The following is a 14,598-nucleotide window of genomic DNA, read 5'->3' on the forward strand; positions in this document are numbered from 1 at the left end:
CCACAGGGCCAAGAGAGAACAGCAACAGGAGTACAAGGTATGTAAATGAATGTTGTCTGGAAAAAGCAAATGTTCTTACCTAGACATTTTAAGGATTACCACCTTCATGCTGCTGCAATAATGAGATCTAAATGTGCACTTACACAGAACAGAGGCAGTTCCGAGGAGAAGAAGAGATGTGCTCAGATGTGTGTAGCTGTCACAACTGAAGAACAATTGTCTGTCTTTCCTAGAGAGAACCAAAGTGTGACAGTGTGAGTCCACTGCAGAGCCCACTCTACCTTTTCTCAACCTCAAGAGGGCAGTATTGAGCTAGCAAGTATTTAAATCACAGAAATAGACGTGGCCAAATGTACAGTATGTGAACAAGAAACACCACACTATGCTTGTTGAGCAATTCATTTAAAAACTACAGCATTATTAGTGAATTCAATTGCACTTAATTTTTAGGCAGCAAACAATGTGTAGAATTGCAATTCAAGTAGAATTGAAATTTATTGACAAAGATAGAGATGATGATATAGATTGACTGATCCTCTAGAAATCATTCTAATATGCTGTGTTGGTGCTCAAAGAACATTTCTTAGTATTCTAAATTGTAAAAAATTGTGGGTGAATTAATATTTTTGTGGAAAATGTGACCATTTGGGTAAGTAAGATTTTTAAAAACAAAACTGAATTAAGCAGTACTTTCATTCAGCAACAACGCATTCAACTGAATAAATGTGACTGCAAAGACATAATGTTTTATTAAATTAATTTAATTAAAATAAACAGTTTCACATTGAAAGCAATAAGAACTTTTCAGCTTTGCAATCTCTGAAATAAATTGAATTATAAAATATATCTATATATATATATATATATATACATATAGATTAGTGCTGTCAAATGATTAATCGCAATTAATCGCCTCCAAAATAAAGGTTTTTGTTTACATAATATACTGTATGTGTGTGTATTGTGTATATTATGCATATATAAATACACACACATGCAGCATATATTTTGAAAATATTTACATGTATTTACTTATATTCATATAATTTATATCATATAAAAATATATTTAATATATAAACGTAACATATTTTTCTTAAATATATACATGCATACATATAAATATACACAGTACACACACATATACTATGGAAAGAAAAACTTTTATTTTGGATGCGATTCATTGTTTGACAGCACTTATATATATATATATATATATATATATATATATATATATATATATATATATATATATATATATATATATATATACACATAAAGGGAAAGGGAAGTGGTGTGTGGCCTGGTGACCCATACTCAGACCCAAACTCAGACTCGAACCCACGACCTTACAAGTCCAACTCTCTATCCATTAGGCCACGACTGCGCATAAGAGATTTAATTAAAAAACATTTAATATTCTTAATTACTTTGATAGTGTAGCTAGACAGATTAGGTTTTCCATGTAATATTTAATTTAATTTTATTTTACTTTATTTCAGCTTTATTTAAATTTTATAACAATAACAACACTGTTATGCATTATGCAACTATTTGTATGTTTGATTTTATGCATGCTAGCATCACTCATGCTAGCCATCTTTGAACCAGCAGAGCTGAGCAGGTGGATCAGAGCTCAGGCACACCGGGTGAAGCTGGCAGTCCTGTGAGTGCAGCTGATGCAAAGTGGGCTCAAAACGCTCTGGCAACTCACAGACACAGAGAGGAGGCTCTTAGGAAGACAATCAGTGCTCTAGATACACACATGGACGATGAGGCCGCCTGGCTGCGAATCACAGACCGCAAAGGGGCTCTGAGACAGTCACAACCCGCTGGACAGGGCATCTGTGGAGCCAAATCAAGGGAAACTTTGTCTGACACAGAGACAAACCACAGACAAGAAAGAGTGTCAATTAAAAAAGAGATTAAAGGTGAAAAAGATGGAGTGGGTATGTGCTCCAGAGTTTATTACTCTCAACATGAAAAAGGTATTTAAAATCTTTGAAAGAATTTATTATTTTAATATATGTATATATTATTTTAGATATGGGACTGTGTGCTGCAGATTGTAGAGCACAGATTGAGCAGACAGAAAAGGGACAGGAGGAGCAAAGTGACAGTAGTGAGAGCAATGACTCCACAAGCAAGGTGATCAATTAAATATCAATTATATATATATATATACACACACACATACATATACAGTGCCCTCCAAAATTATTGGAACAGTAAGGCCAATTCCTTTATTTTTGCTGTAGACTGTAAACATTTGGTTTTGATATCAAAAGATGAATATAAAATGAGAGATTAACATTTCAGCTTTTATTTACAGGTATTTTCATCTGGATTGGATTTGATACACAACTTAGAAGATAACACCTTTTGTTTGAACCCACCCATTTTTCATGTTACCAAAAGTATTGGAACATGTGACTGACAGGGGTGTTTTGTTGCCCTGGTGTGTCCTATTAATTGATCATTCAAACAATAAATAGCACTGAATGTCTGCGCTCAGTTTCAGATCCGTGCAGACTGCATTTATAGTTAGTTAGACGTGTAACCAGCATGAAAACCAGAGAGGTGTCTATGGGTGAAAAACTAGCAATTGTGAAGCTGAGAGAAGAATCAATCAAACCATTGCACAAACACTGGCAATAGCAAGTACAACCATTTGGAATCTCCTGAGGAAGAAAGAAACCTCTGGTGTACTAAGTAACACCTCAAACGGGTAGATCAAGGAAAACATCTGCAGTTGATAACAGAAACATTGTGACAGCTGTAAAGAAAGACCCTAAAACAACTGTTAGTGACATCAGCAACAACCTCCAGAGGGCAGGAGTGAAGGTATCACAATCTACTGTTCGCAGAAGACTTCATGAACAAAAGTACAGAGGCTACACCAGAAGATGCAAACCACTCATTAGCAAGAAGAATAGGAGACGAGCCTCAAAAATTCTGGGACAAGGTTTTATGGACTGATTTTATGGACCAAAGTGATGGAAAGGCTAAAGTTTGGAGAAAGAAAGGATCTGCTCGTGATCCCAAACCTACAAGCTCCTCTGAAACAAAGTGTACACAGGTGTACATTATAGTACACATTACACAAGTAATGTAATGGCTTGGGCTTTCATCGCTTCTTCTGGGACAGGCTCATTAATCTTCATTAATGATGTAACACATGATGGCAGCAGCAAAATGAACTCTGTCTGACAATTTACAGAAAGATGCAACCAAACTGATTGGGAGATCCTTCATCATGCAGCAAGATAATGACCCAAAACATAGTGCCAAAACAACAAAGGAGTTCATCAGGGGCAAGAAGTGAAAGGTTTTAGACTGGCCAAGTCAATCTCCACACTTAAACCCTGTACAGTATGCATTTTACCTGCTAAAGAAGAGACTGAAGGGAGTAACCCCCCAAAACTGAAAGAGGCTGCGGTGAAAGCCTGGAAAAGCATCACAAAAGAAGAATGCAAAAGTTTGGTGATGTCAATGTTATTGAAAGCAAAGGATTTGCAACTAAATATGAAGTCTTTTTCACTTTAATCTATGTTAATTCTATCTGTTCCAATACTTTTGGTGACATGAAAAATGGGTGGGTTCAAACAAAAGGTGCTATCTTCTAAGTTGTGTATCAGATCCAGATGAAAATACCTGTAAATAAAAGCTGAAATGTTAATCTCTCATCTCATATTCATCTTTTGATGTCAAACCCAAATGTTTTCAGTCTACAGCAAAAATAAAGGAATTGGCCTCACTGTTCCAATACTTTTGGAGGGCACTGTATATAGACAGTATATAAAATATTTTAATTTTTTCACTTCATTTGTGAAATTTAAACAGTCAAAACTGTTTTGAGGTTAATTGGTATAATTTTTGTCTGTAGAAACAGTGATCTGTGACATTGTAATAAGTAGAATATTAAAGTTTTTAATGTCTATTTGATAATGAGGGATTTGTGGGCAACAGAATTGGCACAAAATGTAATACTTAATAAGGGGTTATTCAGTAATTCCATGTGTTAGACACATTTTTCCTATTCATTAAACCGTAAGTGAAATCATTCCATTCATTCCATTTGAATTCACAGTCTTGTCTTTATGGTAGGCATATATCTTAAATTAAAATATGGGCAATGAAATGTATATCTATATGCCTGTAAATGTATGAATATGTAAGAATATTATTTTATTCAACAAACTTTTCAAAACACAGCAGCTGATTTAGTATTTTATATGATTGAAAAATGTGTGTGTGCGCGTGTGCTTGTTGGACCAAATCACTTAAATTCCTCACTATATTGTGAAATACTTTGACAACTTGTATGTATGTGTGTGTGTTTCTAATTACTTGCATTAATAAGCATCATCATCCCTCTAAATATGTTACAATTTAAAGGTAAATGCACATTTTAAGGGGAGCTTCTTCCCCCTTCTTACCCTACCATGACGATGTTTTAGTTTTTAACATGCATCGTGATGGTACCATGGTTTTCTTCAAAATAACTTGGAATACTATGTAAAATGAATGTAGTATAATCATTTAGTAGTGTGGTGTTTATTAAATTAGCATACAATACCATACAATATACCATCACTGTATCATTGTACTTTCTATAGGATAGACTGTCTGTAGCACAGTTACAAATTGCAAATGTGCACTAAAGGCCGTGCAAGGCAAGTTTATGTCAAAGTATTGAACGCACATTTATGTCTGGCTCCTCTATTAATGCGATTTGTAGTGGAGTGAGCTGAGCGAGTTGTACAACCAGCGCCTCCACAGCCACCTTTCCCTGGCCCAGAGCCAGCAGTTCCTGAGGGAAGAGGAGCTGAGGGCACGGCAGTACAGCGCACTCTTCAGGCTCAGGGAGAAAGTGCTCTGGGAGAAGACCCAAGCTGAGCTTGACTGGTTGGAGCATTGCATAAAGTGAGTAGCAGAAGACTTGTAGTGATGTTACATGATCACAATACAAAAAAAGATTCTGTTAAAGTTACATTATAAAAGGATGTAATCAGATTACTGATGCACTTAGTGAAAAAATTTGGATTATTAGCAGGATGTAAGGAAAGGATAAATATACCCAGAGTGTATAAGAAAAGAAACATTGTGTTAACAATGGCAGAACCTTATTATCACATCAGGCTGGTGATAATCACATGCGCAAATTGCACCTTTCACAACACCACTCTGGTCTCGAGTCAAGCATGTTCAAATTCAGTAGTACAGAAAACAAGTAAGTCACTATGTATTATAGGTTTTTTTTCTTATTTTATCTGCATATATAGCCTTGAGGTGATTTATTAACTTAACTGATTACATTTTAGTAAATATTTTCATATTTGTATGAGAATAATTTTTTTAAGTAACCCTCCCAACACAGGAAGTGCAATACCGCATTTTACTCTGTATCGTATTTGTCATAGCTGTTATTCCTCATCATTTCAGAACAGATGCAATTTGTTTATGCAGGTTTTTTTTTTTACCGCAAATATTTGTGTTTGAAAATTTGCCGTCATTGTTGCAGTCATTTTGTAACCTGTCCATATTGTCATATAACACATCTTTTCATCAGCCGTGGAACAGTACAAGATGATATACTTGCTTTCAAGGAACTCAAGCAGAAGCAGGAGGAAGTAATTCACAGATTCCAACAAGAGCAGGTGACTTTTTAAGTTTGGGGTCAGTACTTTAAAAAAAAAAAATACATTAACACTTTTATTTAGCAAGAATGCATTAAACTGATTAAAAGTGGTAGCACTTTCATCATAAATAAATCAATAAAATCAATACTTTTAGAAGTAAAGACATTTTGATTTATTTCATTATATTAAAGAATACTGAAAATATATCATGATTTCTAAAAAATATATACGCAGGACAGTTGTTTTCAACACTGATAATAACAAGGAATATTTCTTGAGGACCAAAATCTGTATATAAGAACCATTTCTTCATGTGACACTAAAGACTCCTGAAAATTCAGCTTTGCTATCACAGAAATAAACAGCATTTGAATACATAATAAAACAGGAAACAATTTTAACTGTAATAATATATCACAATATCATTATTTTTACTGTATTTTTGATTAAATAAATGTAGCCTTGGTTAGAGACATAACAGACATTACAAACAGTAGATGTATTTTATTTATGCTGATTTATTTATGTTAGACAGAGATCCACCACTGGCGAAACATGTACAGATCAGGCCGGCAGCAGAGAAGGTTGCTTCTCCACCATCAGAGAGACATTCTTCATATCAAACAGGCAGCTGTTCGCTTAAGACAAGCGCTGCAAACACAGACTCTGCCAAATAAGAATGGAATCACCAAGCCGGAGAACACTTCCAGTTATATGGTATTCCACAAATCAGAAATCTGCTCTTTTCTTCAGTGATACTGTGGTTAAAGACAATGTGAAATAGCATCTGTAAACCATTTACTTTCATAATTTGAAGTATTTACAAATACAGAACAATATTCAACAATATTGTAATGATCATAGGAGTGCAAGTACTGAGAGTGCAAGTCTGAGTGTGCAAGTACTGAGCGTGCAAGTACTGAGAGTGCAAGTACTGCGAGTGCAAGTCTGAGAGTGCAAGTACTGAGAGTGCAAGTACTGAGAGTGCAAGTACTGAGAGTGCAAGTACTGAGAGTGCAAGTCTGAGCGTGCAAGTACTGAGAGTGCAAGTACTGAGAGTGCAAGTACTGAGAGTGCAAGTACTGAGAGTGCAAGTACTGAGAGTGCAAGTCTGAGAGTGCAAGTACTGAGCGTGCAAGTACTGAGAGAATGCAAGTACTGAGAGTGCAAGTCTGAGAGTGCAAGTCTGAGAGTGCAAGTCTGAGCGTGCAAGTCTGAGCGTGCAAGTCTGAGAGTGCAAGTGCAAGTCTTCAGCCAGACCCTTCTCCCTTTGAAACATGTCTAGTCTTCATGCTCTATGTTGACTGTGGTTTCAATAATAATAAACATACATTTGCATAAAGCATCCATATTTATCCATGCCCATGTTGATTAGAGTATTAAAAACTTAATCACGAGTTAACTCATGATGATCATGTGATTAATCACGATTAAAAAAATCGATTGACAGCCCTAATTTTAATATTTTATCCCAGTTGGCGTTAAATTATTAAATTTAACAAAGACTTTAACAAAGTCCAAAATGCAACAGTTCCCAGTGTTGTCACTGCAATAATATGACGAACTGAACAGGAGTGCAAAACCATGTGATAATTTCCCATAATGCTCAGATGCCACATTTATAGCAGTACTGATTTTTATGCTGATGTTTTGCAGGAGGAAGAGGGTGTTATGCAGCCTGGGATTAAACCAGATGCTAGAAGCACAGATAAAGCACCAAGAGAGGAAGGGAGGCAAGTGTTATCACTATTATTCCACCATTTATTTTCATACTCTTACACAGAGGAGTAGTGGGATGCTTAGTTCCCATATACAGTAAGCAGAGACAGTGCCAACATATTTATGTAGAGTAACACCTCAGGAGGAAATACTGCAGTGCACCACTTACTGTCTGGCAAATCCTGCATGACACACAGCAGAGGAGGAGACATGGCAAAAGTGTGTGCCTATCATGAGCTTGTTATCTACAGCATTTACTGTCTGTCTTGGTTACGATGCACCACTCAGAGTAATTACCCTTGGAGAGAGAGAGAAATGGAAGGAAGTCGTGAGATAGAGTGGAGATAGATAGATTGAGTGAGTGAGAGAGAGGAGGGGGAGGCTGGATGGGAGGAGGGAGTTACTGGATGAAAGAGAGAGAGAGAGAAAGAGAGAGAGAGAGTGAAGCAAGCAGGAAGAAGTTAAAGAGAATAAAAAGAGGGCATAGCTGTAGACAGAGATGCAGGATGACTGCTCTCTCAGCCACCGGCTCGACTGCAACTGCGAGTTGACACGATATTTGGGGAGTGGCAGCAGTGTCTCACAGGGGACCTGAAGGAGGACAGTCTACTGTTCCTCTGGCTGCTTGCTCGCGACTCAGCCCCTTTGTGATGGCAGTATGCCAGTCATGAACAGGTCAGGGTAGGTGGACGGCATTTCTCTCTCTCTCCTTCTCTCTGATTCTCGCTTTTTCACTCTCACTCTATTTTTATGAGTAGGCATTAGTTCTGTGTCAGTTATATAATTTAATATATAAAATTAAAGCAGTAGTTTATTCAAAAATGAACATCCTAAGTACTTACTTAAGTTCATTATTTACTTTTTCCGAATTAGAATGAATGGAGAATGAGGATTCTGTTTGAAGCTGAAAGCCTCAGTCCTCACTTAATGTAATTGCACAAAATTGCTAAATTTATTAGAAGATTCATATTTCAGAAAATGTCTTTTCTTTCATATGGGATAAAGATGATCTTGTAAAAAAATGATGTTATAATTATAAGGGTAAGACTTCAATTTGTTAACATTAGTATCATTAGTACATTTAGGTATCATGAATTGTGAGTATATTTGTAGAAATAGATTTACGTTAACGTTCATAAAATCATACATTGTATGGGTCAAAATTATTGATTTTTCTTTTATGCCAAAAATCATTAGGATATTAAGTAAAGATAATGTTCCATGAAGATATTTTGTAAAGTTCCTACCAAAAATATATGAAAACTTAATTTTTCATTAGTAATATGCATTGCTAAGAACTTCATTTGGACAATTTTACAGGCATAAATTGTTAGTAAATTTAACAAATAATTAGAAACACAAATTAATAGCACACTGAATTAAACATGACATTTTTAAGTAGAAAGACTAGAATAGCATTTGCTTATATGCTTATAACCTAATAATCTAATAATCGCAATTAGATAATAAATAATATTTTTTTGACAGAGTGGAAAAAGGGTATTCAGGTTACAAAAATATTCTTCCTGCTAAGATTAATCAAAAATGTTCATTGAAAGGTTTCTGAAATGGTTCTTCTATTGTATCACTATGAAAACCACCTTTTGGAGCCTATTTTTATAATGTATATTCTAAGCATATACTAATACATTTTTAATATTTCAAGTTGCACAAATTAACATTTAATAATGATTTAATAATGAACAGTACAATATACATATATATATATATATATATATATATATATATATATATATATATATATTTTTTTTTTTTTTTTTTTTTTTTTTTTTATTAACATGAACCTAGATTAACAAATGATGTAAAAAAAAAAAAAAAAATCATATTTTTGTAAAATGTATTTTTGCTTGTTTTCCTTCAGCTTGTTGGGTAAGGCAGGTTTGAGGAGGCTGTTGTCATCAGATGAAGTGTGGACTTTAGGAAGGAAGAGGAACCAAGTGGAATTCGTCCCGGCCAAGCAGGATATTTTGCAAGTCGCAGAATCAAATAATCCTCCAGCTAGTCCCTCTCACAGGTACAGCCGACAGAACCAGGCTTCTGTTCACCTTATCAGTCCAGAAAGAATCAGCAAGACTGATGGTGGAAGCACTTCATGTCAGCGTGACTCTGTGCAGGCTTTGAAATCAGGACCTGAAGTTAATGGTGGGTAGAGAGGGTTCTGTGTTTTGAAGCTTTCCATGAACACATTGTGTCTGTTAAAAGAACGCTTAGTTGTCAGGCTTCATCTTCATTTCAGACAGTAAAAGAAAGCAGTCAGACATCATACAGTCTGATTTTACTTTTTCACACTTTTCTCTTTGATAGATGTCTTTCTGTTGTTATTGAGTGTTCTGCAATTCATTGTGAGTGCTGATTTACAGTATGTTTAGTTTCTGCTGACTCATGCTGTGAGCAAATGACTCAATGCCCATACTGATTTACTGTGGCATTTATAGCATATGACTGCACATAAACAATGCCAAACTGTTACAATATCAAAAAAGTAAAAATCAGAATCCAAGAGAGGTTCTAGAATCAAATAAGATCAGACTATATCAACTAAAATTAGAAGAAAAATGGCAGTTTTCTATTTTAATATACTTAAAAATATAATTTATTACTGTATTGCAAAGCTGAATTTTCATCAACCATTACTCCAGTCCTAAGTATCATTTGATTCTTTAAATCATTCGTATATGCTTGCAACATGTTCCTGGATCAACATCCATGTTGATCCTGGAACAACATTCATGTTGATCCTGGAACAACATTCCAATCAACCAATCAGAATTGAGGGATAAGTTTACAGGAAATGAGTTGGGTGCTTCTACACACTTGTTATTCAAGTGCATATACTCTTTAAGGGATACATTATGGGTAGAGTTAGGTTTAGGGGTAGGGATAGTGTTAGTTCTATATTTCTGGACAATAATGTTGATCCAAGATCAAAAAAAGATGTTGATCCAGGAACATGTCTTACTTGGCAAAATCACGGTGACTGAATAAAACGTTAAACGGAACAGCATTTATTTTAATTAGAAATATTTTGTAGCAATGTATACTGCAATCAAAAGTTTGGGGTTAGTAAATTTTTATCTTTCTTTTTTTGGAAAAAAAAAATATTTTTATTCAGCAAGGACATGCTAAATTGATTAAAAAAGAATTGATGGTAAAGACTTATATTGTTAGAAAAGATTTCTATTTTGAACTTTGAATTAATCAAAGAATCCTGAAAAAGGTATCACAGGTTTGAAAAAAAAAAAAATAATTAGGCAGCACAACAGTTTCCAACAATGATAATAAATCAGCATATTAGAATGATTTCTGAAGACTGAAGAAAAGGTTGGAGTAATGGCTGGGTAAAGGCTCAGCTTTGAATCACAGGAATATACATATTTTAAAGTATATTAAAACAGAAAACAGTTGTTTTAAATTGTAATAATATTTTACAATATTACTGTTTTCCCTGTATTTTTGATCAAATAAATTCAGCCTTGGTGAGCAGAAGAGACTTCTTACAAAAACTGCAATTATTTTTATTATTAGTTAGGATTGGTTCCAAATTATCCATTAACATTCCATTCGGATTTTTGACAACAGTGAATATTTGATAACATTTTCAGAACAAGACACTCAGAAGAAGGTACAAGGGCTTTATGAGGACACCTGCACACTCAAGAGAGAAAGACCACAACATCCAGCTGAAGTGCCAATGAAGCCTGTATTAAATATCCAGCATTTCACACTCAACCGTGAGCCTCATTCAGATTCACTCCGAGCCCCAATAGTGTCCAGTTTGTCATCTGACAAAAAAGATGATCTCCGATTGGACTCTAAGAAGAGCCATCTTAAACCCAAGGAGCAAGAAGACATAAAGTTGACAAATGTGGTCCATGGCAGCACAACAGCAGAGACCACAGCTCTAAATGTACAGAACAATCAGAGACTTCACAGTATGCTGATGCTGAACAACAACCACAATATCTGTGACCAGGATGCCGAGGGGCAATGGAAATCATCTCTTTCATACTCCAAAACTGATAAAACCAATGAGTTTCCTGAACAAAAAACTCAGGCGTGTACAAATGAGACCGTCACAGACAATCGACTTATTGAAAACTTAATTCTGGAAGCAGTAAGTGTGGAAATAAGAAAGGCTCAGGATAATCCATCTTGTGATGTCAGTCTATCTGAGATAGATGAGAAGTCAGAGGCAATTTCATTTCATAGTGAAGCACTCGCTTGGTCTGAAGAAGAAAGGGACTGTCTCGATGAGGAGAAGATTGAAGCAGCTCAAGCAAGTAGTTGCTCTTTAGTTTTTGCAGAAAAATACATAGACAATTCTCAGCCTTATTTAAACAATAAACAGGAAGGGCGCTGTACACCGCCACGTTACGAAAGACAAGCAACTGTAGAGTCGACGCTGTCAGAAATTCTCTCTCCTGTAGATGAGGTTTTGTCTTACGGAAGTGCAGAACTCCCTCCATCCGTTAAAGGAGGAGCCGCATCAGGTCTTGACAGCTATGGTTGTCCTCCTCCTCCTCCTCCTGCCTTTGAGATTATTACATGGACCAGTGAGGAGGAACTTCCAGCTCCACCTGATTCTGTAGAAGATCTCTCAATTAACAGCGAGAACCTCCCTCCTCTCCCTGTGGACTTCTCTCTGAAAAGAAAAGAGTCTCAGAGTCTAGACTCTAACAGTCTGAGGGAAAAGGAGGTAAACGATGATACTAATGGAGCTCTATGTGAGGATACAGAGGAAAATGACTGTTCGGAGTACACTAGCTCACTTCATGAAGATGCAAGAAATGAAATCTCGGATCCATTGTCCTCCTTTCAAATTGGAGACAGAGTTCTTGTGTGTAACTCCAGACCGGGTGTGCTGAAATATAAAGGCCTCACGGCGTTTGCCAATGGGTTTTGGGCTGGTGTTGCTTTGGACGCACCTAATGGAAACCACAATGGAACTTTTAGAGGTGTGAAGTACTTCACCTGCGACAAAAGCCACGGTGTCCTGGTCAGAGCCGAGGACATCGCTCACATACACAGAGAACATAGTAGTGATGTAGAGACTGGGGTGGATGAAGATTCCTTCTTAGATGAGGAGCAGCCTAGGGCAAAGAGAGATAAACAACAGAAGGACATATCGTCGGCAGATGGACAAAGAGGGCATAAACTTAGTCAGTGTCCTCCTACAGATGGGACCATACCTACAAACACCACATGCACACGACAAAAAGAACCTCAAGAAGACATGTCAGATGGAGCAAGAAACCTTTCACATGCCTTTGAAATGCCCTCAACAAGAGTAAGTGACACCAAGAACTTAAAGGAATAGTTCACTCAAAAATGAAAATTCTGGAACCATTTAATCACCCTCATGCCATTCCAAACAGGTTTGACCTTCTTCTGTGGAACGCAAAATGAGATGTTAAGATAAATGTATCCCTTTTGCATATAGTGAAAGTATGTACACTACCATTCAAAAATTTTTGATTAGTACAATTTTTTTTGACAGTAAAACGTTCATAAAATCTATTTCTAAAAAGCTTCTATTCATCAAAGAATCTTGAGAAAAACATGTATCAACGTTTCCCAAAAATATTAAGCAGCACAACTGTTTTCAACAATGATAATAATAAGAAATGTTTCTTCTTGCAGCAAATCAGCATATTAGAATGATATCTGAAGGATCATGTGACACTGAAGACTGAAGTAATGGCTTCTAAAAATTCAGCTTTGCCATGACAAGAAAAAAAATACTTTTAAAATGACTCATATATCGGTCACACAGTCTTAATTGTAATTTTTTGAGTGTTTATTGTTTACAGTCTTTTTTATTGTTCCGTTCTATTATTCCATTACAGTATACACTGTATAGGTCTGGAATGATAGTAAACTAAACTCAACATGTCTGTTCCTCACACAAAGCTATGCACAATTCAACATAACGCTTAAGAAAACTTGGAATATAGCGTAAGACTTATGTACTGATTTGACAGTGTTTTTAAGGTGCTTTTTGTCCTTACTGGATCTCAACAGCCTCTGTTCAATGTATGATTTCATTGTTTAGAAAAGAGCAGCATCAACAATTCTTGCAAACAGAGTCATACACCATAGTGAAAAATTATATACTAAAATGTATTTGAAACATTTATTTCATGCTAAGTAAACTACAAATGTATTTACATATTTATGTCCTTTATAAAAAATACCCTGTAATTGTACTTTTAGTATACTAAACTGGTATACTTAAAGTCTGCTAAATTGGAACAACTAATTTTGTACTTAATGCACTTTAATTGTGTGGAAGTAGTGGCGAAGTCCAACAAAAGATATACTGAAGTATATTTGTATATACTTTTGGTACACTTTAAATATCTTGCATTTAAAGACTTGATTGTTCAAAGATTAAACAATCAATAGTAACATTAAAACACATTTTATGCTTAATATTAAGAAATGTGCATTGTGCATAAGTAATAGCCTACTCCAAATAAAGTTTAATTATAGCCTAATGTTTATATCAGTAAGTCTCAAGCGATATGTCCGTAAATATGTTAATAGATTTGAACTATACTTATATTAAATAATTGTATTTTAAATATATTACTTTTTCTCGGGCAGGTGTTAAAAACATGAGAATGATTAAATGACAGAATTTAAATTTTTTGGGTAACGTCTCGCTTACGTATGTAACCCTCGTTCCCTGAAGGAGGGAACGGAGACGTCACGCCGCATGACAGCCGAAATTTGGATCTCACCAGAGAGACCAATCCACTTCGAGTGTAACTAAACAAGCCAATGGACATTGGCATGCAGTAATTCGCATCCAGCTGCCGCTGATCACAGCGTGAGTATAAGAGGCAGCAGGTGCACTGCATTAATTCATGCTTTCGCTGAGGAGCCAAGCCGGTGACACAGGCGGAAACCGGTTCGACACATAGGCTATAAAACCTAGCGAACGTGTTGGGAGTTGCCCAACCCGCAGCTCTACAGATGTCTGCTAGCGAGGCACCACGAGCCAACGCTCAGGACGATGCGACCCTAGTGGAGTGAGCACGCAACCTGACCGGGCAGGGCACACCTTGTGCTTCATAGGCCAATGTGATGGCATCCACTATCCAGTGGGCCATCCTCTGCTTGGAGACAGCCCTCCCCTTCTGCTGTCCTCTGTAACAGACAAAGAGCTGTTCTGATGTCCTGAAGCTCTGAGTTCTATCCACATACTGTCGCAG

Source organism: Barbus barbus (genome assembly GCF_936440315.1).
Source record: "Barbus barbus genome assembly, chromosome: 5".
Taxonomy (NCBI): Eukaryota; Metazoa; Chordata; class Actinopteri; order Cypriniformes; family Cyprinidae; genus Barbus; species Barbus barbus.